Source organism: Macrobrachium rosenbergii, chromosome 51 (genome assembly GCF_040412425.1).
Source record: "Macrobrachium rosenbergii isolate ZJJX-2024 chromosome 51, ASM4041242v1, whole genome shotgun sequence".
In the NCBI taxonomy this organism is placed as follows: Eukaryota; Metazoa; Arthropoda; class Malacostraca; order Decapoda; family Palaemonidae; genus Macrobrachium; species Macrobrachium rosenbergii.
This window is the reverse complement of record NC_089791.1, coordinates 19,973,388-19,999,478: the sequence shown is the minus strand read 5'-3', so window position 1 is coordinate 19,999,478 and position 26,091 is coordinate 19,973,388. Positions and strand designations below refer to the sequence as shown.

The following is a 26,091-nucleotide window of genomic DNA, read 5'->3' as shown; positions in this document are numbered from 1 at the left end:
GTCTTCCATAATTGCATTGCGAGAGAGAGAGAGAGAGAGAGAGAGAGAGAGAGAGAGAGAGAGAGAGAGAGAGGAGAATCTTTTTCATAACAATTTCGAATGAAAAACAAGAAGAAATATAAACTTATTTCATGTTAATGACCAAAATAAAGTTAAAAACATAAGAGAGAGAGAGAGAGAGAGAGAGAGAGAGAGAGAGAGTCTTTTTCATATCAATTTCGAAGGCAAACAAGAAGAAACAGAAACTTATTTCATGTTAAAGCCCAAAATAAAATTATAACATAGAGAGAGAGAGAGAGAGAGAGAGAGAGAGAGAGAGAGAGAGAGAGAGAGAAATTTTTTCCATATCAGTTTCGAAGGTGAACAAGAAGAAACAGAAACTTTTCATATTAATGCCCAAAATAAAGTTATAAAACATAAGAGAGAGAGAGAGAGAGAGAGAGAGAGAAATTTTTTCATATCAATTTCGAAGGTAAAGAAGAAATATGAACTTTTTCATGTTAATGCCCCAAATAAAGCTATAGAAATAAGAAAGAGAGAGAGAGAGAGAGAGAGAGAGAGAGAGAGAGAGAGAGAGAGAGAGAGAGAGAGAATTTTCATATCAATTTTGAAGGTAAACAAGAACAGAAACTTTTTTTCATGTTAATGCCCAGAATAAAGATAAAAATAAAGTTATAAAAGAGAGAGAGAGAGAGAGAGAGAGAGAGAGAGAGAGAGAGAGAGAGAGATCTTTTCATATTAATTTCGAAGGCAAACAAGAAATCTAAACTTTTTTCATGTTAAAGCCCAAAATAAAGTTATAAAAATGAGAGAGAGAGAGAGAGAGAGAGAGAGAGAAAGAAAGAATTTTTTCCATATCAATTTCGAAGGTGAACAAGAAGAAACAGAAACTCTTCATGGTAATGCCCAAAATAAAGTTATAAAATAAGAGAGAGAGAGAGAAAAGAGAGAGAGAGAGAGAGAGAGAGAGAGAGAGAGAGAGAGAATCTTTTTCATATCAATTTCGAAAGCAAACAAGAAATTTAAACTTTTTTCATGTTAATGCCCAAAATAAAATTATAGAGAGAGAGAGAGAGAGAGAGAGAGAGAGAGAGAGAGAGAGAGAGAGAGAGAGAAGAGACTTACTTTTTGTGTCCCTTCCGAAGTTAAAGAAAAGAAAAGGAAATGGGTTTAAACGAACTTATCTGGCCGAGAGACTATTTTATCATTAGGAATTTTTTCTATCTCTATCCTTACTGATTGTTCACGCTATTTGCTTCTCCCCGTTTATGAAGGAAGGAATAATGGATAAAAGGATCTGCTAAAGGAATAACTCTTCAAGTAATCTTTGCAAACCTGTTAAAGACGTTCTTACTTTGATGATTTTCGAGCCATGTTGTCATTTGTGGCAGCTTGCACCAGACGGCTGAGGTTTGTTTGCAAGTTCAGATAATAGTTTTTCAAGGTCAGGATGGGTCAGGATGTTAACTCTCGGGTTTATTCCTACTCTTTTATCCGGGAATGGGGTCTGCATTAGTAGGGGGTGCCAATAATAAACTCTCAGACCATTTCTCATTGGAGCAAGAGCCCGTGCTGGCATAAGGCCAGCTTAATCTGCCAACAGAGATATTAATCGGCCTGGAAGAGCCTAGCGTAAGGTAAACGGGAGGAGGCTGCTAATTAGATGAAAAATGCAACACCGACGAAGGACTCTCCTTGTTTAATCGGGTCTCATCCCGGCATTCTAACAAGGCTCAATTACGTCCAACGCCGGGATTCTGCGAGAATTTCCGCGGACCTGCGAACGAGATGTTTATGCGAAGCTAGGCTTGTTTCGTGAGAGAGAGAGAGAGAGAGAGAGAGAGAGAGAGAGAGAGAGAGAGAGAGAGAGAGAGAGAGAATCTAATTTCCATCTTGAGGGTTGGTCAGGGCCGCGCCTCGCAGCGCTTTTGGCCTTTTAAGCCGATGACATGGCTCTCCTAATGTAGCCATTATGCCCCCAGAATGCAAACGATGATGCGGACATCACAAATTACGAGTTAAAATTCAAAACGGGGCAATTTAGCCTGGGTGATGGATGCAAGATTCTCGCCACCCGCGAGCGACTCAAAGGTGAACTTTGCCACACTGAGAGAGAGAGAGAGAGAGAGAGAGAGAGAGAGAGAAATGTTCCAGGGTTGCCACGCGCGCTGATGAGTTCCATCTCCAGCCGTCGCCATCTTGATTCAGGGCTGCCATCGCTCTGCGTCCAAATTTCCGCCCAACAAATTACGCCGAGAGTGAAAAGGACGAGCGTCGTCAACTCCTGGTAACGTCGATGTTGTTATTCGAGGCTTAAATGCACCTTCCATTGCGCTAATGATCTCGCTGAAAGCGGAATAATGATGATTACGGCCGCCTCGACACCCCCACCCATCCTCCCGGCCAATTTTCATCCCATGGAGAGCCCCGACACGATATAATATATTCAAACAGGTACTCCGGGACCGGTTGTGAGCGGAGGGCGGGTTATGAGCGTGTAGAGTGTACGTCGTGGCAGGAGAGCGGCGGCGTGGCCCTTCTGAGGTCTGATCACCTCGGCAGGGGTTCTTGACCGTAGGCAGCCCCTGCCGAGCCGCCGTGGGAGGCTCAACCTGCTGCCACACACTCGACTCCCGCCTAAAACCTGCCCACACCAGACCTCTGGATTACTATCCATTTTTTTCGCGTCTTTTTCCTCACTCGGATGATATTACTTAGCTTCATTTATGTCTGAGTCATCCGGTGTCTTTGAAAGCTGCCTCCTTATTGTTAATTCGGATTGCGTCGCGATCAGAGATTGGAAGGGGACTTCACTTTACACTTCACTCCCGAGAATATCTCAGTTTCATCGGACCTTTGGCAGTTACTGGTTTTCTGCTGCTGATGGTATTATTCTTCTTCGTCTTCTACTGTTCGCTCGTCGGGTCAGCCTGCTTTCGGACGCTTATCCGCGAGGAATAGTGTTGTAATTTTACTTTATGGAATCTCGTTAGGAGCAAAAGGAGACAGACAGAGGAGCCAAGAGACGGAGCCAACACTGTCTTAACCACTTTATTGAGCAAACATTCTTACACGCCTTATCGCCACCGGATAAATGGAACCATCTCTCCAACACAGACACACACGCACACACACACACACACACACACAAAATAAGCAAGTTGACTGGAGTTGTTCGATTGGAGGGGGGAAGGGGAGGGGAAGGGGAAGGGGGTGGTGACTGCAAGACCCTTCGGCGCATCTCAGGATTACCCTTATTTTTCCCGTTGTCATTTAATTATTGTCCTACAAATTTATTAGGGACTTGTCAGGTTTCCCAATGGGTTTATCTGATGAGCGGCTCACGTAAATCCCATCCAAACACGTCCCTGGCCGTCACTGTGGGGGGGCGGACTGGCAAACCACGGCGCTCCTACACCCACCCCAACACCCTAAGAACACCCGCTGATTGAAAAGCTTCCAGACGCATACCACACGCTTCGAGAGTCCTGGAAACCGGCCTTAACTGGAAGGGGCCTATGGCCTATATTGCACCGACTGGATGGCCCTCCGCTGCTCGTTATAACTTGGCGTCTTTGCCTGTCATCTCAGCACCTGGGGGATAGCGGGATATCTTTATAACGACGCACAAACAGGAATGTAATTAACATCAGTGATAAGGACCAAGTTGCCGTCAGATTGCCAAGTATTCTCGTCTCTGCTGCAACTCTGTAATTGGGATGATCTAGCGGCTTGTATGATTAATGACAAATGATCTTTTCTGAAGAGGTGATAGGATTTGGGCCTGTGTGGGACATCAGGTGTGGGGGTTTGCGTGGATGTGGGAGATCGAATCCCGTAGGTGTGGAGGAGCCTTTTATCAATCCGCCCTCTCTCTTCGTCTGCGTGGGTTGAGCCTCAACGGAATACCTGCGCAGATTGCTTGGGGTCTCCAGAGCAGTTGATGGAGATATAAAACCTGCTGAGCTGAACTTCTTCGGGGCAAAGATATGCTGTAACTATTAAGAAAACATTTTCAGACGAAAGAATATTCCAGTTTACCCGCGCAGAGCATCATATATGTTTACGCATTGCGAAATTCTCTGCGTGTGGGCGTGTCTGCTAAGTCACCAAAATTGCGTAACGAAAATTCCAAGAACGCTAATTTGATTGCCAGAGCCAGCAAATATTAAAATCTATGGGCCTTCTACGCAAATTTTCACTATCGTATTTTTCAGGCAGTTGTGAAGAATGAATGTTTCATTTTGGAGTCTAGATTCGGAAACATTTGCAATATTTTTTTCAATTCTAAGCATGCAGTATATTTTATCAGCATTGACGAAAGGTTACAGGACTTCTATAGAATATTTCCTAGAATGTTTTTTTTTAGAATAAGCCGGCCATGTGCTTTCAGATGAATGCCTGAACTGCAAAACCAATCAATATATCCTTTTTATTATAAATAAAGCAACTTGGATTTACAGCTTTTTGTTTGAGAAGTTGCACAACGTGAAAACTGTTACTGAAATAACTGCTAATACTCTTTCTACTACTATTACTATAATCGCTACTGTTGCTACTTAGAATCCTCGAAGAAGTTATTATTCCTTTTTCGTATCAAATATTTTCTCGGGATTGTGTATTTTGTAACTGAATTAATGCACGATCATCCGTCTTTACAATGAATACAATAATTCATGCGAAAAACCTGAGATTGTATATGCTCATTCTATTTCATATTAATATATAAAAAAGTGATTTACTTGTATTTTGTGCTTTTCAATTTCTTAATAATAATAATAATAATAATAATAATAATAATTCTATTTCATAATAATATTTAAAATTGATTTACTTGTATTTTGTGGTTCTCAATTGCTTTATAATAATAATAATAATAATAATAATAATAATAATAATAATAATAATAATAATAATAATAATAATAATGCATGGTCCCTGTGCCATGCGAACTGGAGAAAAAAAAACGGCATAATCAGTAGACTAAAATACTTCACCTTGATAAAGCTGTTGATGAAAATAGTGTAAAAAAGAAGCTGGAGAAATATAACTAACTTAAGAACCAGCTTCGGATAAACACTCGGACACATTGACACTGGTCTCTCAAAAGCTCCTTCCGCAGACAACTCTCTGTGCGGACGGAATATTATTTTTCTCAAGTTAGAGCGTCCAGGGAAAGGCAGTTCAGCGTCCATTCTCGGTCCATGCCAAAAGGAAATTAGACGAAGAGGCAGACCGCGATAAAGTGAGTTTTAATACAAAAGGGGGAACTGGAAATTCTAATTAAGCCTGGGAAATCGGATATGAAGTAACTGTTATCATTAACTATTACGTAGCTTGCTGTATTTCGACTCTTATGCTTCCGAAGAGTGCTTTCGTTCTTGGTAATTACTGCCTCTTTCTCTGAATATTTCTATCTGCCTTCCATATGATAGTAGTTGCAAATAAAGATTGTTTAATGTATATCATCTGTTTTTCTCCTCTGAATAATTTTCCATTGCCTATTAGAGAGACAGATTTTTTCTTACGCTTGTGTTTAATGAGTTATAAACTATCTATTGTAGTAGTCGTAATAAATGATCCCCATCTGTTCCGCCAGGGAACCGTGCTGATGCACACCATAAGCAGTACACCTTGATGAAGCCAATAATTCACTACCATTATTGTCATGATCATTATCATCGAAGACCACTCGCGAGTATATCATCATTATTACTACTATAAGCAAAATTCGAACGAGACATAAATATTATTTACTTTGAATTCCATGAGCGAGAACTGAAGAGATACGTAAAACACGCAAAGAATACCTTGATAATGCCGAAATTGGAGTGACCAACTAATAAGGCTTTACTTATAAAAATATGCTGATTTACCTAATGATATCTTATTCTAAAAGAATTTTAACATTAATAATACTTTGAAATTCAAAAGGCATCAAAGAAAAACTATCGCATGGAAAATCACGCGACGACACCCGGAAAACTCGCTGGGAGAAGCAACCAGTAAGTGAGCGCTCTCATACAAGCAGAAGAAATGGCGCGCACAGTGGGGTGGCTCAGAGCATTAAGCATGAAAGCGACGGATAAGATATACTGAACGTCTCGTTGACAACGAAGAGCCTCGTCGGTGCTCAGAGCTCTCTTGACCTTTGGAGACTCTTGTGTACGATTCCTTTCTCACTGCCAAGATTAAAGCAGGAGAGATGGCGTCCAAATGACTTCTTGCTGCTTGTATATTTTCTAAATCTACTTCATGCTTTTTTTTTTTTTTGTAGCGAGGACTGCCTGCATCGTCTCTTTAAACAGTTATCTAATTTTAATATCTCCACTTCAGTTGCTGCAATTCAATTCTTAATAAAAATGAGATGATTTTCACTCTCAGTCTACCATTTATTGATTTAGTTCTGAAATGCGTAAATGTGCAAATCATACAAGGTAACTAATTTTGTTTTGAAAATGTTGAGGTACATATTTAATACCGAATGAATTTGCATGAATATCCAATCAGTGATCAGTTCATTGCTTAAAATTTTGGAAAAGAAAAACTTCTAATCATCATAATCTGTAACTTAGGGAATTAATATTCAGTATTAAAGAGATCCCCTGAAGTTTAGTTCTTGTTTTCACCCAGGTAAGGAAATACTTTAAGAAACTGCTGCTGTTTAGTGATTATAATTAACTGAAGAACATAACTAAACTGGTAATGCAAAAACACGTCTATCAATAATCACTTACGACAATCAGTTCAAATTTTATTTACTGGCAGTGTCCCTATTAATTTGTATTATTACTGTTAGCATTCGTAGTAAAAGCTAAGCAAACGGTATTAATCACAAGAATCTGATAACTTATTACGATGATAAACTGGTAATGCAAAAACACGATATAAAAACGGTAATTTGAAATTTTATTTACGGGCAGTGTCCCTATTAATACGATGTGACGACTGGAAAAATCTAAGCAAACTATGACTCTACAGCCAGATAGGAACATGATTGTTTAAAAACGTGTTTGAATACCAGAACCCAATACCACTAACCGAAGTGATCATAATACAGATGGCGTCTCTTATTGTACGAGACAAAAATTAACATTGCTGACATTATATGAGTCACCATTTATCGCTCCTATCATCATGAATACCTTCACTACTAAGAGGAACAGATTCGATTTTGTTATTGATCTTACTAAACAGTCAGTTCATTTGCCCATTTTACGGCATAACAACGAATTTAATTAAGAAAACATAATAAATTTATTAACATTTTATTCTAGATTACTGAAATGAAGCGATTATCAGTCAATACTTACAACCCTAAGTAAGATACACATCGCTGTAAAGTTATTAGGCCTATTACTGTAGTAGGCTACCACTTGTGTTAATTATACTGCATAGAATTGTTTCAGCTTAGGCCTATCGCACGTTTTTGTTAGCGAATGGCAGCGGCAAAAAATCAGTTTCGGGTTACCTAAAGCGAAAAGAAAAAAAAAAATGCATGTTCTTACCGTTTAAGTATGGCACCTATTAGGCCTAGACGACGTCACACAGGTGAATTCTTTTTGCAGCATCTTGTCATCAAATACTGACACCGAAAGATGGCACTGTTTACACAATCGTTTCAAAGTTTCGTTTTGTGATAGGCGCAACCTTCCACAAATACATCATGAATTCACAATTCATGGACCCATGGCTATCCTCCCCACAATAAACGGTTTGAACGGATCGGGCTGTTCCATATTTGCCATGACACAACAACACACTGTCATACTTGACAGCCTTATATTGCAGTTTGAACTTATTTTTTAACAAAATTAAACTGTAAGGTCTCTCACTTTCCGAGTATATATAACCCACTTTATTGATAAAATGAACTGAATATGTGCAGGTTTAAGTATTATTTGTTATTAGTGTAAGAACTTGATGGGCACTCGTTTCCTCTTCCCTTCCCGGGTAAACAAAGATGCTACACTGACGTTTTTGTTTTGATGTTATAGGTGCTGTGGCAAAACTGTTCCTAATATCACGAACAATTATGATCTACTTCCATCAAGGTGAGGAGCGAGTGCTACTTTATATTTGTCATCAATACGGACATCCAAATGAAAAGTGTATCACTAGAACTCTGATGCCAGAAGCGCTTCCACCCACACCACTTTTACAAAGTGGACTAACCAGCTTTGTCGTGAACTGCATGGAAGAAAAGCATTTCATTCCGGTTAAATCATTAAAGCTCCAGAATCGTTTTTATAGAGACTAGTTGGAAATATCTTTGAGTCAGTTTTTTTTTTTATCTCAGATGATTCAGAGATTAATTTCACCTCAGAAAGGCGGATGAGTGAGAGAAATAAAAACGATGAAGTGTGGGTTTCCCCTTCCCAGGAAATGGGTTGGGTTGTTGTGGCTTTGGTATATGATTGAACTTCGAAGACGCGTTAATACATCAAAAGGTTTGCAATTTTCCCCTCTTCTGAACCGATGTTTGAACTGGCTAACGTTTTTGTTTGAACTGGCTAACGATTTTGTTAAGTCTTCTTAAAACGTTTTCGGTAAATTTTTATAATCACCTACCGACCAAATTGCGTTATTACAAGGGCGAAATCAAGACGCCAGTCCGTCATGTGTATCATAGGACTATCGGTAACTCGTATTTTGGTAATTTTACTGGAGGTTATGGGAACATGCATTTATAAAACAAAGCTCGGTTTCCTGTTTGATGGTAATGCGATGTATATTGAATGTAGTGATTGCGATAAACTGGGACGTACTGAACACGTAAGTACTAGGCCTACGCCTGCTGTTGAGGTGGAAATAAAATATCAGAGACGATGGCACAATTCTCAACATGGTTGGTTGCATGGGCTTAGAACAGAAATGGTGACTTACGCCGAGTTGAATGGTAAGTGTCTTGTTAGCTAACTGACAGATTCGTTATGGTTTTGGTAATACATAAGTTGTTGGTCACTGGTTTCAACAACAAACTAGCCTACTTCCTGTGTTTGCAGAGCAAACATCCAGAGTTATTACCGTTATACTGAATGTCTATGGTTAAGATTTTAAACATTATTTTCACAAGAAATATATATTATATATATATATATATATATATATATATATATATATATATATATATATATATATATATATATATATATATATATATATATATATATATTATATATATCTGCTGAATAACTGTTTCACAAGTTTTGTTGTCTTTCCTGCGTTGTCTCAGCCTGGGCTATAACTAGTTTTAATTTGCCAAGACTATACGAGTAGGCTATCCTTTGATGATTGTTAGGTAATTTGTTGTTTGTTATACAGATATCTTGTTACAAGCATAAAGCTTAAGCGAAATCGTCTGACAGTTTATCTTAGAGTAAACCTTTTCTTTTTAATCATATTTTGTGTGATGGTGAAAGCCACTTGTCTGTAGAGGTAGCCTACTCGAGATTTGGCTTAGGATAAAGAATACCAGCATTGAATTACTCAGAAAACAAGGTACTGAATAAATGTAGCCTATGTTTAAGCTGTCAGTATGAGAGACAAAATCAGAAATAAACATTTAGGATGTCCATGCCCAGTTTTTGTCACCCATTTGCCCCCATGTACAACCTAACCTAACCTAACCTACCTAACTGGATGTGAGATGCCCTGTTGCATGACATCTACATCTGTAAATATTGTTCAAAGGGAGGTCCCATGGCTATTAATGCTTGAATAATTGTTCACGAGGCACTGGAGTGGTATCCTAGCAAAGGGCGGCTACAGGTTCTATACCTTTTGCAAAAGTGATGTAGCAGTAGCTGCAATATGATATAACCTCATTGTCATTTTGTTGAAGCCCTGCAACTGATACAGTAATAGACACAGTTTGTCCTCCTGTTCATGAGGAATTATAGTTGGAGATATTAAGTAAGGGACTAGTGTATCTCTCATGCTGTCTCACTCAAAACACCACTCAAAAGAGAAGAATGATAACAGGGAAATGTCCTGTTTGATAAAGAAACATTCTGTGGCAAATAGAAATATTGGTTAGTGACTCCTAATTGCCATAAAGTATTTGGCTATTTCATTGTGCCACTGCTCTTGAAATATGTTGCTTGCAGATTGTCATGTCCATTGCAATTGGCGGTTCAGTAGCCTAGACTACCATGGCAAAATTCATCAATGGGGAGAATTTATTTTATGTACTTGTTCTAGGTTATCTGTGATGATTGCTCTGTAGTTTTTTTTTAATGAAAGTTAGTTTATATTAACTTTAGTGTTTGTAAAAAGTATGTCAGTTAGAAATAGATGGGTTAACTTGAGGTGACAGAAAATGGAAATCATCGACATGTTATTAATTTTTGAGGAAAAACACACTGAAATAAAATTAAATATATACATATATATATATATATATATATATATATATATATATATATATATATATATATATATATATATATATATATATATATATATATATATACTGTGTATATATATATATATATATATATACATATATATATATATATATATATATATATATATATATATATATATATATATATATATATATATATATATACCTATATATATATGGATACTTCAATAATTAATTAATTCCACACTAACATTATCAAGAGATATCGTGGTATATGATTAGATGCCATAAATTGACCTATCACAATATGCTACAGCCTAACCTAACTTAAATGTGGTACAGTATAGCCCAGTTTATCTTGGGGCTGTTTTAGTGTAGCCTATCATAGGGTCACTCTAGTGTTATGTTACCATTTTATAATGCTACATATCACAAGTGGATAATGTAATATTATTAATCTAACCATAGTTTGGTATGTAACAGGAAAGCTAAGGCCAAACTAGTCTCAAGGGCCCTACTGTCCAGTCCATCAAAATTATGCCATAGCCGAACTTGCCTTCAGGTTGCTGTAGCCTAGCCAATCCTAGGAGCAGCAGAATTTCTTTTTTTAATATAGCAAAACTTAACATTCTTAACCAAAGCTTAACATAACTGGTACATGAAAATTAAAACTAACTTGTGGGGTCAAAAACTCCCAAACCTATCACAAGAACGCTAGAGCCTAATCTGTCCTAGTGGTATAATAAGGTAGGATAACCTATTAAAGGAACAGTAGTATTTCCCCATACCTTGACATTTATCAAGAAAATTGAAGCCCATTCATATAACCTTACATAACAAACCTGCCAACAGGGTGCTATAGCCAAGAATAACATACAGAGACTAGTACTACAGCATTACCTTTTTCATGATGTAGCATATTACTGTTCATTTTTCTGAAAGCGTGAAACATACTTGAAGTTTTAGTCATCCATTACACTTGAGGAATGGATGGAATTCATACCTTGTACAAGATTTTTATTTTGGTGGGGATGGTGTTCCATTCATAGACCTGAGTGACACCTAAGATAAGTATGCAGCTGAAAGAGAAGGAAGTTGGTGTTGTGTAAATAACATAATTTGCTGAGCTACAGCCTTTGTATTTTGTAATGGGGTGTGGTGTAATATATATATATATATATATATATATATATATATATATATATATATATATATATATATATATATATATATATATATATATATATATATATATAATAAATATATATATACACACAGGCAGTCTTCAGGTTCTGGCGTTCCAACTTTACAGCGCTTGGCTCATGGTGCCGTTAGCCTGATTTTACAGTGCCGTAACCCAGTTTTACAGCGCTGTAAGAGCTATTTATTCCCATTATTATTATGATGATATGGTTTTCGGTGTTTTTTAGGTTACAGCACTCCACCGGAACAGAACCCTGCCCTAAACTGGGACTGCCTGTATGTATATATATATATATATATATATATATATATATATATATATATATATATATATATATATATATATATATGTGTGTGTGTGTGTGTGTGTGTGTGTGTATGTATGTATGTATATATATATATATATATATATATATATATATATATATATATATATATATATATATATATATATATATATATATATATATATATATATATATATATATATATATATATATATATATATATATATATATACATACATACACACACAAATAAGGCTCATCAGTAAAGTGTCAAATACCCCGCCCACTCTCAACTGCACCATTCACCCCTTTCCTGTACACAGGCATGCTCTTCCAGGATGTTGAGGGCTTTTCTTTCAAATATACTCATTCCTTCTCCTTCCTAATACTTAATATAGTTCTTTTCCAGCCACATGACAAAACCATCGTAAAACTCTCAGAGCCATCCTTTCACCTGTGTTGGTCTTGTAACCATTTAATCTACATTTGTTAATTCCTCTTGCACCTCATTTAGTGTGCAAACAATTCACTGCAAGAGCTTTAATTTTTTTTTCTTTCATTTACGTAACATAACAACACTTCACTTTCTAGAGAAGGGGTGACTTAGGAAAAAGAATCCTTTCTTATGTAACCACTTAGACTTCTGTTAACATACCAAGCTTTTCCCAGTCTTTTGCACTCGCACAGCTACTCTCCTTGCGTCAGCTGTTAGTTGCTTCGATTAGTGATGCATGTAGTACAGGTTTCATCATGAAAGCTTAATATATTATGCTGTTTTCTACTTGTAAACTGATGAAAGTGCTGTATCTTAATCCGGAATTTAGTCATGCGGCAAACCGATCAGTATCGCAGTAACTACTTTACAACAAAAGCAGGATAGGGCATTTCCACGAATTGGTCTGGTTTATTATGCATACGTTTAGCATATATTAGGTGACGCCTATTAAACTCAACAGGATTCTCTCTCTCTCTCTCTCTCTCTCTCTCTCTCTCTCTCTCTCTCTCTCTCTCTCTCTCAGTTAGTTTGAATAATTTTTGTGTGATCAGTGCTGTTTAAGTTTCATGGAATCCACTTCTGTTACTCATACGGCTCTTTGGGCCTCACCTGAGATTTCCTGCTTACGAAAGATTCCTAGACCCTTGCAAATTTAATAAACGATTTTTGCCATTTCTTTACAGGCTAGGGATGATTATGCTACCCGGAAACCCTCCTCTTTTATCCGACCTTGGTGTTGGTATTAAGTAGCGACTCGCCTCGCCGCCCACGTATGGGAAGAGAATTCTCAGGTATGTAAATGGATACCGATGTTAAGCCACCTTTATTTGGTGTTGTTAATACTTTTCTGTTTTCTTTATTGGTGCTGTTCGTTGCAGCTCCTTAGTTTTCCTTCGTTTAGTTTATGTGATCTGTTAACGTACAATAATTAAGACGGCGTTGTTTATGTACGTGCATTTCTTAACTACAAAGGCGTTGTTTATATACTGTATATATATCCTGACTACAAAGGCATCGTATATGTATGTGAATATCGTTGCCGTTGCTTTTTTACTTGGAAGAGATTTCTGGTAAATTTTTGTATACCATCACTATAGTGTCACTTTGCCTCACTTTATCTGACTGCTGTTTATACATGAAATTTGGCCTGTACCGGTATCGAATTGTGAATGACTGATTCAAAAGAAATGATAGAACCCAGAGAACGAGTGAAAGACCTCACGATTAGTGGATATTACATATATCGATTTTCATTATGTTCTTCATTGTCATTGTCAGTCACGACTTAACAGACAGTAAATTAAAAGGAATAGATTCCTTGGTAAACAGGAAGAACAAACCTGTACACATATATATTGAGAGAGAGAGAGAGAGAGAGAGAGAGAGAGAGAGAGAGAGAGAGAGAGAGAGAGAATGCAAACAATGCTGTTTAGATTCCATTTTCTTATCTCTAGGGCGAAGGAGGCTGGAAGGTTGAAAAGGGGACCCATTCCATGTCCCAGGTATTTACCAGCATTCGCTTCCAAGACAATTAGAATACATCTCCGGGTAACGACGTATGTAAATTTGCTCATGACTATGAATTAACCCATTAAAGCCTCCGAGAAGTGCATTTACGCCAGGGGTGCCGAGGGAAGGTGGGGAGGGGAAGATAGGGCCGCTCTCCGGATCTAATTAGTCAACCGCCAATCGTTAGGGGATCGTTTGCCATGCAACTCCTTTGTGACAGGATGGTCGTCGACATCACCAGGGAGAGGCTTTGGCTCCTTGGGCTGTCTCTTGACTGGCTCGATTTGACGGAATGGTGCTGTCTCTACGCTCCTCTGTTGTTTGACTGCCTTGCTTTGGCCGAAAGGTGGTGTTTGTTGACTCTCCTGCTTTGATGGAATGATGCTGTGACTCGATTGCCCTGCTTTGACCGAAATCTGGTGTCTGTTGGCTGTCCTGCTTTGACGGAATGGTACTGTCACTTGACTGCCTTGATGTAACCGAAAGGGACTGTCTGTTGGCCCTCCTGCTTTGATGGAATGGTGCTGTCACGTGACTGCCTTGCTCTGACCGAAAGTTATTTTCTGTTGACCCTCCTGCTTTGATGGAATGGTGCTGTCACTTGGCTGCCTTGATTTGGGCGAAAGGTGCTGTCTGTTGATTGTCCTGCTGTGGTAAAATGATTGCTGCCACTAGACTGCCTTGCTTTGGCCGAATTGTACTGTCTCTTGACACAGTTGTTGGCTTTGACGAAGTAGCGACGGTTTGCATGCTCGGGATTTCAGGTCGTTCTTGTTTTAATTAATTTCTACGTTGGTTAGTCGAGGCTCCTCATGGAATTGTCTTCGAAAATTGGATTAAATAACCTACTATTTCAGGAAGGTGCATGGAATGCCGATGCTTGTTAAGTGGTAGGGTGTTATGACAAATGGTAAATATTTGATCGTAATTTTTAGTTTATCCATTGTCAAGGTGAGGTTAATTGAGAGCTGACATTTATAGTCAGTGTTATTTCATGTCGGTTTTCTAGATTTTACCCTCTCTGGTTTAAATTTAAAACAGGGAAGCCATGTGCTTGTAACTATAGTTTATTCGGTGCTACTTTGGCTTGTTATCTACTCGTCAGCTGGTCCGAGGTGCTAGTACTAAACACCGTATGGTAAATGTAAAGTAGACGGCCGCACGAAGATAACGTTTATTAATATAATACTTTGACCCCCGAGGGGATAGTACTAAACACGGCGTCTCAAGGAGCTTCCGTCATGTTTAGTACTAGTGCCTTGGAGTGGGTGACGCGTATATAACAAGCCAAAGTAGCACTTGTTTGTTTTGTCTAATGATGAATGATTCTTTGATATGGAACAAACTTTTTGCGTACCGTACAAGTTTTCAGTCATTGTTTTCTAGTACTTTCTTGCTGCTGTACAGTATAGAGAATCTGATGTGCCGCTGTCGAAATGATAAGCGTATAGGCCTATGTGATACAGAACGATTCACTAATTAATTTTTGTTTTCCCCTGACGGACATGTTTATGAATATTCCTGTAGAATACGTTCTCGAATAATCTGTTTTCCATGTTAGCGTTTAGAAATTAATGCTCACATAGTTTATAGTCCACTAATAAAATAATTTTCTAAATCAGGGCTACAGGAACGCTGAGTAGCGAGTTTGCCCCTCAAAGTGAGACGCTTTTTGAATTACCATATCGAAATGAACAGCCTTTTGATGCTGATAAGTCAGTGGGTCAGCAGTGTCATTACATTCGAAAGTTCACGGCGCAGCTGTTTTCATATATTACGGGGCTGCCTCATGACCTAGATGTCGTGGTGGCAAAAGGCAAGCTTAATCTGAAATGAACGAACGATTCCGTTATTGCTTTTAGTATACCAAACAGAGATCCTGATTCTCAGTTTTATGGTTATTTTTGAAATGAAATTCTTGGTTTATCAGTTAGAGCAGTGGTTCTCAAATTTTTTGGTATCGTTACCTCCGGCAGTGGTGTGATAAATCACCATTACCCTTACCCCACTCCTCTTCAGTTATGTGAAGTTAAATTAACCTATTTACTTTTGTATTATTAATTAATTAATTTATTTATTCCTTTATTTATTTATTTTTATTATTATTATTATTATTATTATTATTATTATTATTATTATTATTATTATTATTATTATTATTATTTATAAATTTACTGAATGTTACTCCAAAGAACCATTACTTTTAGAAAGTGCCTCGTTACCCCCCAGAAGCGGCTTCATTACCCCCACGGGGTTATTACCCCCAGTTTGAGACCAACTGAGTTAGAGGGTTGTGTGAGAGTGATGAATGTCTTGCTTACCCATGCAAACGGTGTATTGCTGAACAGTGAGAACGTTTTAGATATTAAAATCTGGCGTATAATAATTAAAATGGGGCATATAATAATTTTAATACGATTATTGCAGCAAGACATATGCTTTTTAGGTTATTCATTTTACATTCTTGTCCTCACATGGTGCATGAGCGAGTTACACTGTATACGGGGTGATGACCTGTGCAGTTGAAATAAATGCAATGACCTATACAATTAAAACAAATGTGGTGTCATGTATAATTGAAATACGAAAGACATGACCTGTACAGTTGAAACAACTGCAGTGACCTGCACAGTTGGAACGCGAATGCGATGACCTGTACAGTTGAAACAAACAATGACCTGTACAATTGAAACAAATAGAATGACCTGTACAATGGAAACTTGAAAGTGATGGCCTGTAAAGTTGAAACAAATGCAGTGACCTGTACAATAGAAACACGAAAGTGATGACCTGAACAATTGAAACACAAATGCAACGACCTGTAGGCTGCAGTTGAAACATGAAAATGATGACCTGCACAATTGAAACGCAAAATCAATAACCTCTACAGTTGAAACACGAATGCAAAGACCTGCACATTTGAAACACGAATGCAATGACCTGTACAGGTGAAACACGAATGCGACTGAAACATGAATGCAGTGACCTATAAAACTGAAACAGAAATGCGGTGACTTGAACAGTTGAAACAGGAATACGGTGATCTGTACAATTGAAAAACGAATGTGACGACCTGTACAACCGGAACAGCAACACAGTGACCTGTACAACTGAAACACGAAAGCGATGGCCTGTACAGTTGAAACAAATGCAGTGACCTGCGCAGTTGATGCACAAATGCAATGACCTGTACAGTTGAAACACGAAAGTGATGACCTGTACAAATGAAACCCGCATGCAGTGACCTGTACAGTTGAAACGCGAATGCAGTGACCTGTACAATTGAAACGCGAATGCAGTGACCTGTACAACTGAAATACGAAGCGAATGCAGTGACCTGTACAATTGAAACGCGAATGCAGTGACCTGTACAATTGAAACACGAAGGCGATAACCTGTACAACTGAAACATAAAACATGATGACCTGTGCAGTTGAAAGATATAAAGCGAAGACTTGTACAATTGAAACGCGAATGTAGTGACCTGTACAACTGCAACACAATTGCAATGACCTGTACAGTTGGAACACAAATGCAATGACCTGTACAGTTGAAACACAAATGCAATTACCTGTACAATTTCAACACCACTGCAATATCCGTTACCGTTGAAACACAAATGCAGCGACCTGTACAACTGATACACGAAAGCAAAACCTGTACAGTTGAGAATGGAAGCGATGACCTGTAAAAACCCACGTTCAAGGTCGTATGAATTGCGGCAACATTTGTGATACAAAAGCGAATTATAGCCTTGTATTATAAACATGGAAAACGTCGTTTATGATTAGCACCTAATAGGCCATCTAAGCTAAGCCACATCTTATATGTAGAGTCTGTGGACTATAATTTGAGGTCATAATTATCGTTGTATATCATGAATTGTCATCATGATGAGGGGGCTAAGAAAACCAGGTGGAGAATGACTTGCGGTTAACAGCTCACAAAATTTTCTTGAAGTAAAGATTTAGCCTATTATATAATATATTAGTCTGACAATCTGTCAGTGGTTTTGAAGGTCAGCAGCTTGCTACATATATTATTTTTAGTTTATTATGTTTAATCCAGTTTCAGAACCTTTTTACGTATTATACTGTAAATTATGGAACTAGGAAGAAATTTTTTAGTATTCGCATTTAGAAATTATAATTTATACGTATTTTCGTTGTATAGAATTTTTCGTGCATGATAGTAAACAGCAATCAAGAAGGCTTGGAAATTCATAAGGTAGACGGTTATCCTAGCAGTTGTGATGTGCAGTAAAGTAGTATTGTTTAGTCAGAACTTCTGTCTGTCATTTTGAAGTGAAAACATCATTTAAACAAGTAAAAAATGCGCCGAAGTGTCTTTGGCGCAGTTGAGTTTTCTGCAGTCTCACTACAGCGTATAATCAAGGTGGTCTCGGTATAATGCTGTGTGAGCCGCGGCCCATGAAACTTTAACCACGGTCCGGTGGTGGCCTATGTTGTTGGTACCTATAACGCTGCCAGAAGTACGATTATGGCTAACTTTAACCTTAAATAAAATAAAAAAAACTACTGAGGCTAGAGGGCTGCCGTTTTGGTATGTTTGATGATTGGAGGGTGGATGATCAACATACCAATTTGTAGCCCTCTAGCCTCAGTAGTTTTTAAGATCTGAGGGCGGACGGATAGGCGAAGCCGGCACAATAGTTTTCTTTTGCTGAAAACTAAAAATGGTAATTTCAACTCTAGTCGATATGAGATCCTTATCCACACCTTAGGAAACCTGCTATCTATCTAAAGAATATAGGTGCTGATCTCTCTCTCTCTCTCTCTCTCTCTCTCTCTCTCTCTCTCTCTCTCTCTCTCTCTCTCTCTCACTTAATAATATTATAAAGATATCCTTTTAGAATATATTAGGACTGATAGCAAGGTTTCTAACGTGTGCATAAGGATCTCATATCGACTAGAGTTGAAATTACCATTTTCTAAATGATGTTTTTAACTTCATCTGTGAGAAGTTTGACAATTGAGTCGAAAATTTGTTACACTTTTAGTGCTCGGTTCCATTAGGCGTTGGGGACTATGCACTGCATCTCATATCTATATTTTTATTAAGTGTGACCAAGAGAAGGAAAATACCGTTAATGGTATTTTTGGAAGACTAGTCCTGTCTTCAGGGACCCTTTTTGCTTCATTAGGGTGATCTGGCAACCTGCTGATCAGCAGTGCGTCCGATTACTGAAGACAGTTTGCCGGACATGATTATGAGGTCTTCACGCTTTGGCTATAGTGATATGATTGCTGTTACTGAGATGCTAAAGTATGCAATTATTCACTCCCCCAAAATAAGAAATGGGGTTACATTAGTCCTTAACAGTGATCTGGAACAAAACCTAAGAAGTGCAAAACTACGATTTTTTCACTTCTTAATTTTAATTTTAGCGCATCCACGAAAGATCCTGTAATCTGATGCTGCCAAAACGATAAGCTACTGCCCGTATCTACATAAATACAATAGGATTCTGCTTGAATGGCTGAAGCCTTCCTAAATTTTTATCTGTAAGGCTGAACAGCTCGATGTGTTGATTTCCTTTTACCTAATGGTGGCGATTAAGAACGTCTTAGGAAGTTACGCTTTTTGGCCATCTCTTATAGCTGTGTTTCTGCAGGAAGCTTTTGATATCAACTTTAGACCCATGTCTGTAAAGGTGGCGCGAGCTACTCGCTTTGTGAGGGTCAGCGTTCACATTCTGCAGAGGTGCTTCGAATATGCTATTAGCATCTATATACAATTGTGTTTTCTATAGCATGCCAGAGTTAAATGACAGTTATTGTTTGATACGATAACGACGTAACAGCAATATCATTTATAAAATTTAATTTTGTTTATTCTTCATTTACTTTATATTTACAATCGTAAATGCTGTCGCTAACATGAAGAATGCAAGAAAATATGAATGATTTTTTATTGTTATTTGTGTTTGTTTCATTCATCAGATGTGTTATGAACTTGTAAAACTTATTTGTACATATATTTATATATCTGCATTATGAACACAGGCATACAGCACTCTCATACATACATACAATAAATGCGAGTAACAAGTACACACAACAGATATGTGCACATAACTATACTCATTGTTATACGAGTATACTTATTGCCACTAGATTTCATGCAAATTTCGATGACTTTTTAATAAAATTTTGTTTTCTTTGAATCATATTCTAATGTAAAATGCATGTTACTTATTCTTGTAGTTTTTACACGCTCAGTTTAGTTGCCAGTTACTTAATGAAGTTATACCTTTTAAAAATCTGAAAGCGACCGTCCTATGCCTTTTATTATGGAAATACAATTTGATTCAAAGTTCCTTTATTGTTGTCTCTGGTGCAGTGATGACATCCGCTGTGGTAATCCTTCTTTGTGTCGATATTTTATCTGAGTAACGACAGTAGTCTTCGGATAATAAATTCCTTGTTTAGACTTGATGAACCTCGTAGGGCGGGTATACGTGCCGTCAGTGCACCTCACGTGGTACGTTGTAGGCATCACTTCAGGTTCTTTGCAGCGTCCCTTCGGCCCCTAGCTGCAACCCCTTTCATTCCTTTTACTGTACCTCCTTTCATATCCTCTTTCTTCCATCTTACTTTTCACCGTCTTCTAACAATTGTTTCATAATGGAACTGCGAGGTTTTCCTCTTGTTACACCTTTAAATCCTTTTTACTCTCAATTTCCCCTTCAGCGCTGAATGACCTCATAGGTTCCAGCGCTTGGCCTTTGGTCTGTATTTTATATTCCAATTGCAATTTCCGAGGCTTGCTGTCGTCCGGCTTGGAGCCAGTGTCTAGTTACCATATGCCGCTGTTTAGTTACGCTTTTTAATAATAATAATAATAATAATAATAATAAATAATAATAATAATAATAATCCATATGAGCATATAATACATTTCACCCTTTAAAAGCCATTTCTATCGATTCTTTCTTGGCTAAACTGAATTCTTCACCCATCCCTTTCTGTTTTCTTCTTTGTTTCCAACCCTTAGCAGATAAGGGTATGTGGTGGATACCCTTACCAATGGTCTCGGAATTAGAAAAAAACAAGTAAAAAATGCGCCGAAGTTTCTTCGGCGCAATCGAGTTTTCTGTACATAGTATGATCAAGACCACCGAAAATAGATCTATCTTTCGGTGGTCTCGGTATAATGCTGTATGAGCCGCGGCCCATGAAACTTAACCACGGCCAGGTGGTGGCTTATCCTATATCGTTGCCATAAGCACGATTATGGCTAACTTTAATCTTAAATAAAATAAAAACTATTGAGGCCAGAGGGCTGCAATTCGGTATGTTTGATGATTGGAGGGTGGATGATCAACATACCAATTTGCAGCCCTCTAATCTCAGTGGTTTTTAAGATCTAAGTGAGGACGGAATAAAGTGCGGACAGACAAAGGTCGGACAGACGAAGCCGGCACAATAGTTTTCTTTTACGGAAAACTAAAAAGAAGTAAAGGTATTGCATAATGGCCATTTGTATATGCACTCTCAAGCGCTCGGGACCTGACGATCGGGGAATCTTCGTTACCCGGAGAAATTAGCCATAAATCTTCGAGGACCACCTTATAAAGGTCACCGTTGCTTTGACGATGAATTTACGACCTCGTCGAATATTTTTAAGCTGATTAAAAAGATTTGGAAGGGGAAGTGTGAAAGGAGGGAAAAAGTTTTGGAAAATGTGTTAGCGACTCTTCAAGATAAGGATGCTGGAATTTATCCCTTGCCGTTTACAGTGTGTGTGTTGTGCGTGTGTGTGTGCTTGTGTGTTTGTTGTTTGTGTGTGTGTGTGTGTGTGTTTGTGTGTGTCTTGATTTATTCTCGTGGGTCAATTGGCCTCAAATATGATAGATTTCTTCTTATTACAACAAAAGTTGCAACAATATTCTGTTGCTCGAGATATTTCGGCAATGAATGACTTTAAGAAATTTGTATGCATTTAAAATTCCTTCGGATAATGAAACTTTTGCCTTGCTCTTTTATGTATAGAAATTTTGTATAATCTATAAACAATATGTTAAAATTTATCATAACAATAAAAGACAATTCATAAACAAGATTTGAAATAAAATTGATTATATTTTGAATTTTTATGTTTGAGAATGATTAGAAAATATAAAGGATAACGTTTTTGGCAATTTTAAGTGACATCACAAATTAAAAAATAATTGGCACCATCTGACCTGAATTGCGTGTTAGAATCAAATGATTTATTGTAATTGATCGATACGACCTGAATTGCAGAAATGATTTATCACAAGAATTACAGGTATCTTTGTGGTGTTGTGAGTTAATATTTTTAAGCTGCATTCAAGTAGTGTTACGAAAACTTACGGAATTGCCTTAAAAAATCCTTGTCCTTAATTTGTTAACAACATGCATCAATCCCGTAGGGGTTAGTGCCGTTTGTGCACATCATGCAGTGCACTGTAGGCATTACTTAAGGTTTTTTTGCAGCGTTCCTTCGGCCCCTAGCCGGAACCCCTTTCATTCCTTTTACTGTACCTCCTTTCATATTCTTTCCTTCCATCTTACTTTCCACCCTCTCCTAACAGTTGATTCATAGTGCAACGGCTGGTTTTTCTTCCTGTTACCACCATTCAAACTTTTACTGTCAATTTCCGTTTCACCGTTGAATGACCTCATATGTCCCAGTGCTTGTCCTTTGGCTTAAATTCTATATTCAATTCAGTTCAATTCAGCAACATGCATCACTTTAAGCAATCTCTGCATCTAGGTCTTCATGTAAAACTTCAATATTGGACTGCCTTTTAAACTAAAAGTTCAATGCGAAGCGCCCTTTAATTATTTTCTTGTTCGAGTTTTGATATAGTGGACTGACTGTTAAACTAAACTTCAGTGCAAAAGTCCCTTCAAAGTTTTGTTTTTTGTTTAATTTTGACATCGTGGACTGCTTCTTTAAAACTAAAACTTCTCTGGGAAGAGCCCTTTAATTTTTTTTTCTTTTAGTTTTGTTATCATGGACCGCCTATAAAAGTAATGGTTCAGGTGAAAAACCCTTTAATGTTTTGGTTTTAATTTTTTAGTTTTGATATACTGAGGAATGCCATTTCAAATAAGACTTCTAGTGCGAACAGCCCTTCAAAATTTTGGGATTTTATGTTTTAGTTTCGATGCTATTAACTGCCTTTTAAATTATGACTTCAATGCGAAGAGCCCCATAAAGTTTTTTTTTTAATGTTTTAAGTTTTGATGTAGTGAACTGCCTTTAAAGGTATGACTTTAGTTCGAAGAGCCCTTTTAGTTTTGATAATGTGGACTATCTTTTAAACTTCGGCTTCAGTGCGAGGAGCCCTTGAAAGCATTTTATGTTTCAATTTTGATATCATTGACTGCCTTTGAAACTTAGTCTTCAAGGCGAAGAACCCCTTAAACATTTCTTTCGTATGTTTTAGTTTTCACATCGTTCACTAACTTTTAAACCAAGACTTCAGTGCGACCTTTTTATTTTTCTGTAAAAGAAAACTGTTGTGACGGCGTTGTCTGTCCGTCCGCACTTTTTTTGTCCGCCCTCAGATCTTAAAAGCTACTGAGGCTAGAGGGCTGCAAATTGGTATGTTGATCATCCACCCTCCAATAATCAAACATACCAAATTGCAGCCCTCTAGCCTCAATAGTTTTTATTTTATTCTAGGTTAAAGTTAGCCATGATCGTGCGTTTGGCAACGCTATAGGACAGGCCATCACCGGGCCGTGGCTGAAATTTTCATGGACCGCGGCTCATACAGTATTATACCGAGACCACCAAAAGACAGATTTATTTTCGGTGGCCTTGATTATAGTACACTGTACAGAAAACTCGATTGCGCTGAAGAGACAAAGGCGTATTTTTTACTTGTGAAAGTTTTGTTTTCTATGTTTTAGTTTTGATTGTGGACTGCCCTTGAAACAACAAATTCGTAAGTGAAGAGAAATGTTGAATCTTGTTTATTGTATTCATCATCATATTGCCTCATCGCCCCGGAGTGTGACGAGAAGTGCATCGGAGATGAGGTATGGCGGGAGGATCATCAAATCCTACTTGTGTGGCTTCGCTTCTCGGGGATAAATGGGAGCGTCCGGGAGAACAAGCAGGCCGTTGGACCAGGTAAATACACCAGCCCTGGCGATAGCATCGCTGCTGGTAGGCGATCACAGTAAATAAACCCTCCTATCAATATCTCGCGGCCACTAAATCTAGGAGTCAGCGACATTGCGCAACAAATTAAGTCTGGCCCCGGTCCCTAATTGGTGACACCTGCGTTGGAGATCTAATTACTCTAATTAAATTTCAGGTGAAGCTCATTAGGGGAATTCTTCACGAGCCTCGTGGTTAACCGTGGAGGAGATGCGGAGGGTCGTGCAATTCGTGTCCTCCTCCTCCTCCTCCTCCTCCTCCTCCTCCTCCTCCTCCTCCTCCTTTCGCTCTTGATTAAGACAGTTGTCCCCTGGATGTTGCGATATCATGTCTCTGCAGCGGCAGTTGTCTGGAAGTAAACAGCTTCGTTGCTGGCTCATTATCTCTCTTATCTCCTAACCATTAAGTATTCCAAACTTAAGAGCTTTGACTACTTGACAGTTATGTAACAGAAACAATTGCTGTGTGCTGCGACGTTTTAAATCCGTTTAAGAACCGGGCATTTTGGCTAGCGAGTCGCGTGGAGATTCGGGATTGCGTGTTTTATAGTGCGAGTAATTACAGTCACATCAAGGTGATTTAGAATACATTATTCTTGATTTAGGCTGTTATACTTGTCCGTATTGTCTGCTGTGGAAAAAAAATCTGGTTCTCATGTTTGTTAATTGCTACTTGAGTCGCAGTGGTTAATAATACGCCGATTTTACAGTGTTATTCATACAATGAAAAATTCTTTTAGTAATTTTTTCCTCTGGGGGAAGTGGATTCATGCATTTTTCTCCACCGGAAGTAAGAATATTTATATACCCGGGGGTTGCAAACTGCATTTTAACAAGCCGTATATTTTCTCTAGTAATACCATCAGACATTCTCTAAATTTTCGTTCGCATTTGTATATGAATGAGAGAATTTAATGTGTTAAAAGCTTCCACGCCAGGCTACAGGATTTCTGCTGGGTTAGTTCGGTGCCTTGTTAATTCATTTATTTATTCATACGCTTTGAATTTTCTCCTAGCCTTGGTGTTCCTAATTATTACAGCTTTCCCGCCTTTGGGACAAGACAGTATTATTTTTTAAAACCTATTCCACCTTTTCAAATTTTCTTTTCAGTTTGTTGTCGTTTCCACTTGCCTCCACGAAGAAGATTAAGCATTCGGAACTATTTTTCGGCATAAGCTTTTTAATTGGCAACTCCTGAGTTTTCGCATTTCATTTCCCCAGCAAATCTGGGTTTAAGGCATACAACTAACGTCCATTCTGTCTGTCACGCTATTGTTCACTCAGTACCGTTCATTATAATCGTAGGAATTCAGTAATACTCGACACTTAGCTTACACTGGACGTAACCTTGTGTAAGATGGTCACGGTCTGATCAACATATTTTGTAAAAATCGCATCAAATTGCCGTCCTTGTTTTGCCATTTGATCTTGTAGCCTATACTCTTGTATGCTCCCAACTATCACGTCTTACAATGGGCCTTTAAAATAACTGTACGGTTTTGCCGTTTTTCATTATCTCAGTTCTTCTCCATTGTTCCTGCATCGTCTCAAATATCAGAAACTTTATCTTCTATTCGTAGTAATACCGTATGCTGTAGCGTTACGCCTATGTACAGAGAAATACGTTTTTGTTCTGGTTTCCAGTAACTCGTTTCAACTCTTATTTTTACGAGAACGTTCAGATCTCTCTCTCTCTCTCTCTCTCTCTCTCTCTCTCTAAACACTATATATATATATATATATATATATATATATATATATATATATATAAATATATATATATATATATATAAATATATATATATATATATATATATATATATATAGTATGCATATATATATACAAACATTAGCACCTAACCTGCCAACTTTTCACAAGAAATTTCTCAGAATCCCATGTTATCTCCTTCAACCTGGCACAAGGAACCGTTGTCCTAAATATACATATCATATTCGCATTTTTTCAGTGTTCTACCCAGCGTGCCTTCGCTCCCTAGTTGGTACCCCTTTCGTTCCTTTTACTGTATGTACCACCTTTCAAATTCTCTTTCTAACATTTTACT

The 26,091-nt window shown here is 37.9% G+C and overlaps 2 protein-coding genes across 14 annotated transcripts in view; one reads left to right on the top strand and one right to left on the bottom strand.

The window, feature by feature from the left end:
- The window catches only part of LOC136833174 (ABC transporter G family member 20-like), a 105,938-nt gene extending 97,536 nt beyond the window's left edge, over window positions 1–8,402 (bottom strand). The window contains exon 1 of one of the 2 annotated variants that reach the window (XM_067094929.1): window positions 7,509–8,402. The gene's annotated coding sequence lies outside the window, so the exon portion shown is untranslated. The remainder of the gene's footprint in view (window positions 1–7,508) is intronic. The other variant, XM_067094930.1, reaches the window with a different exon arrangement.
- ci (cubitus interruptus) overlaps window positions 7,928–26,091 on the top strand; it is a 585,789-nt gene continuing 567,625 nt past the window's right edge. For all 12 annotated transcript variants that reach the window (XM_067094922.1, XM_067094920.1, XM_067094918.1 and 9 more), the window contains exons 1-2: window positions 7,928–8,054; window positions 13,039–13,146. The gene's annotated coding sequence lies outside the window, so the exon portion shown is untranslated. The remainder of the gene's footprint in view (window positions 8,055–13,038; window positions 13,147–26,091) is intronic.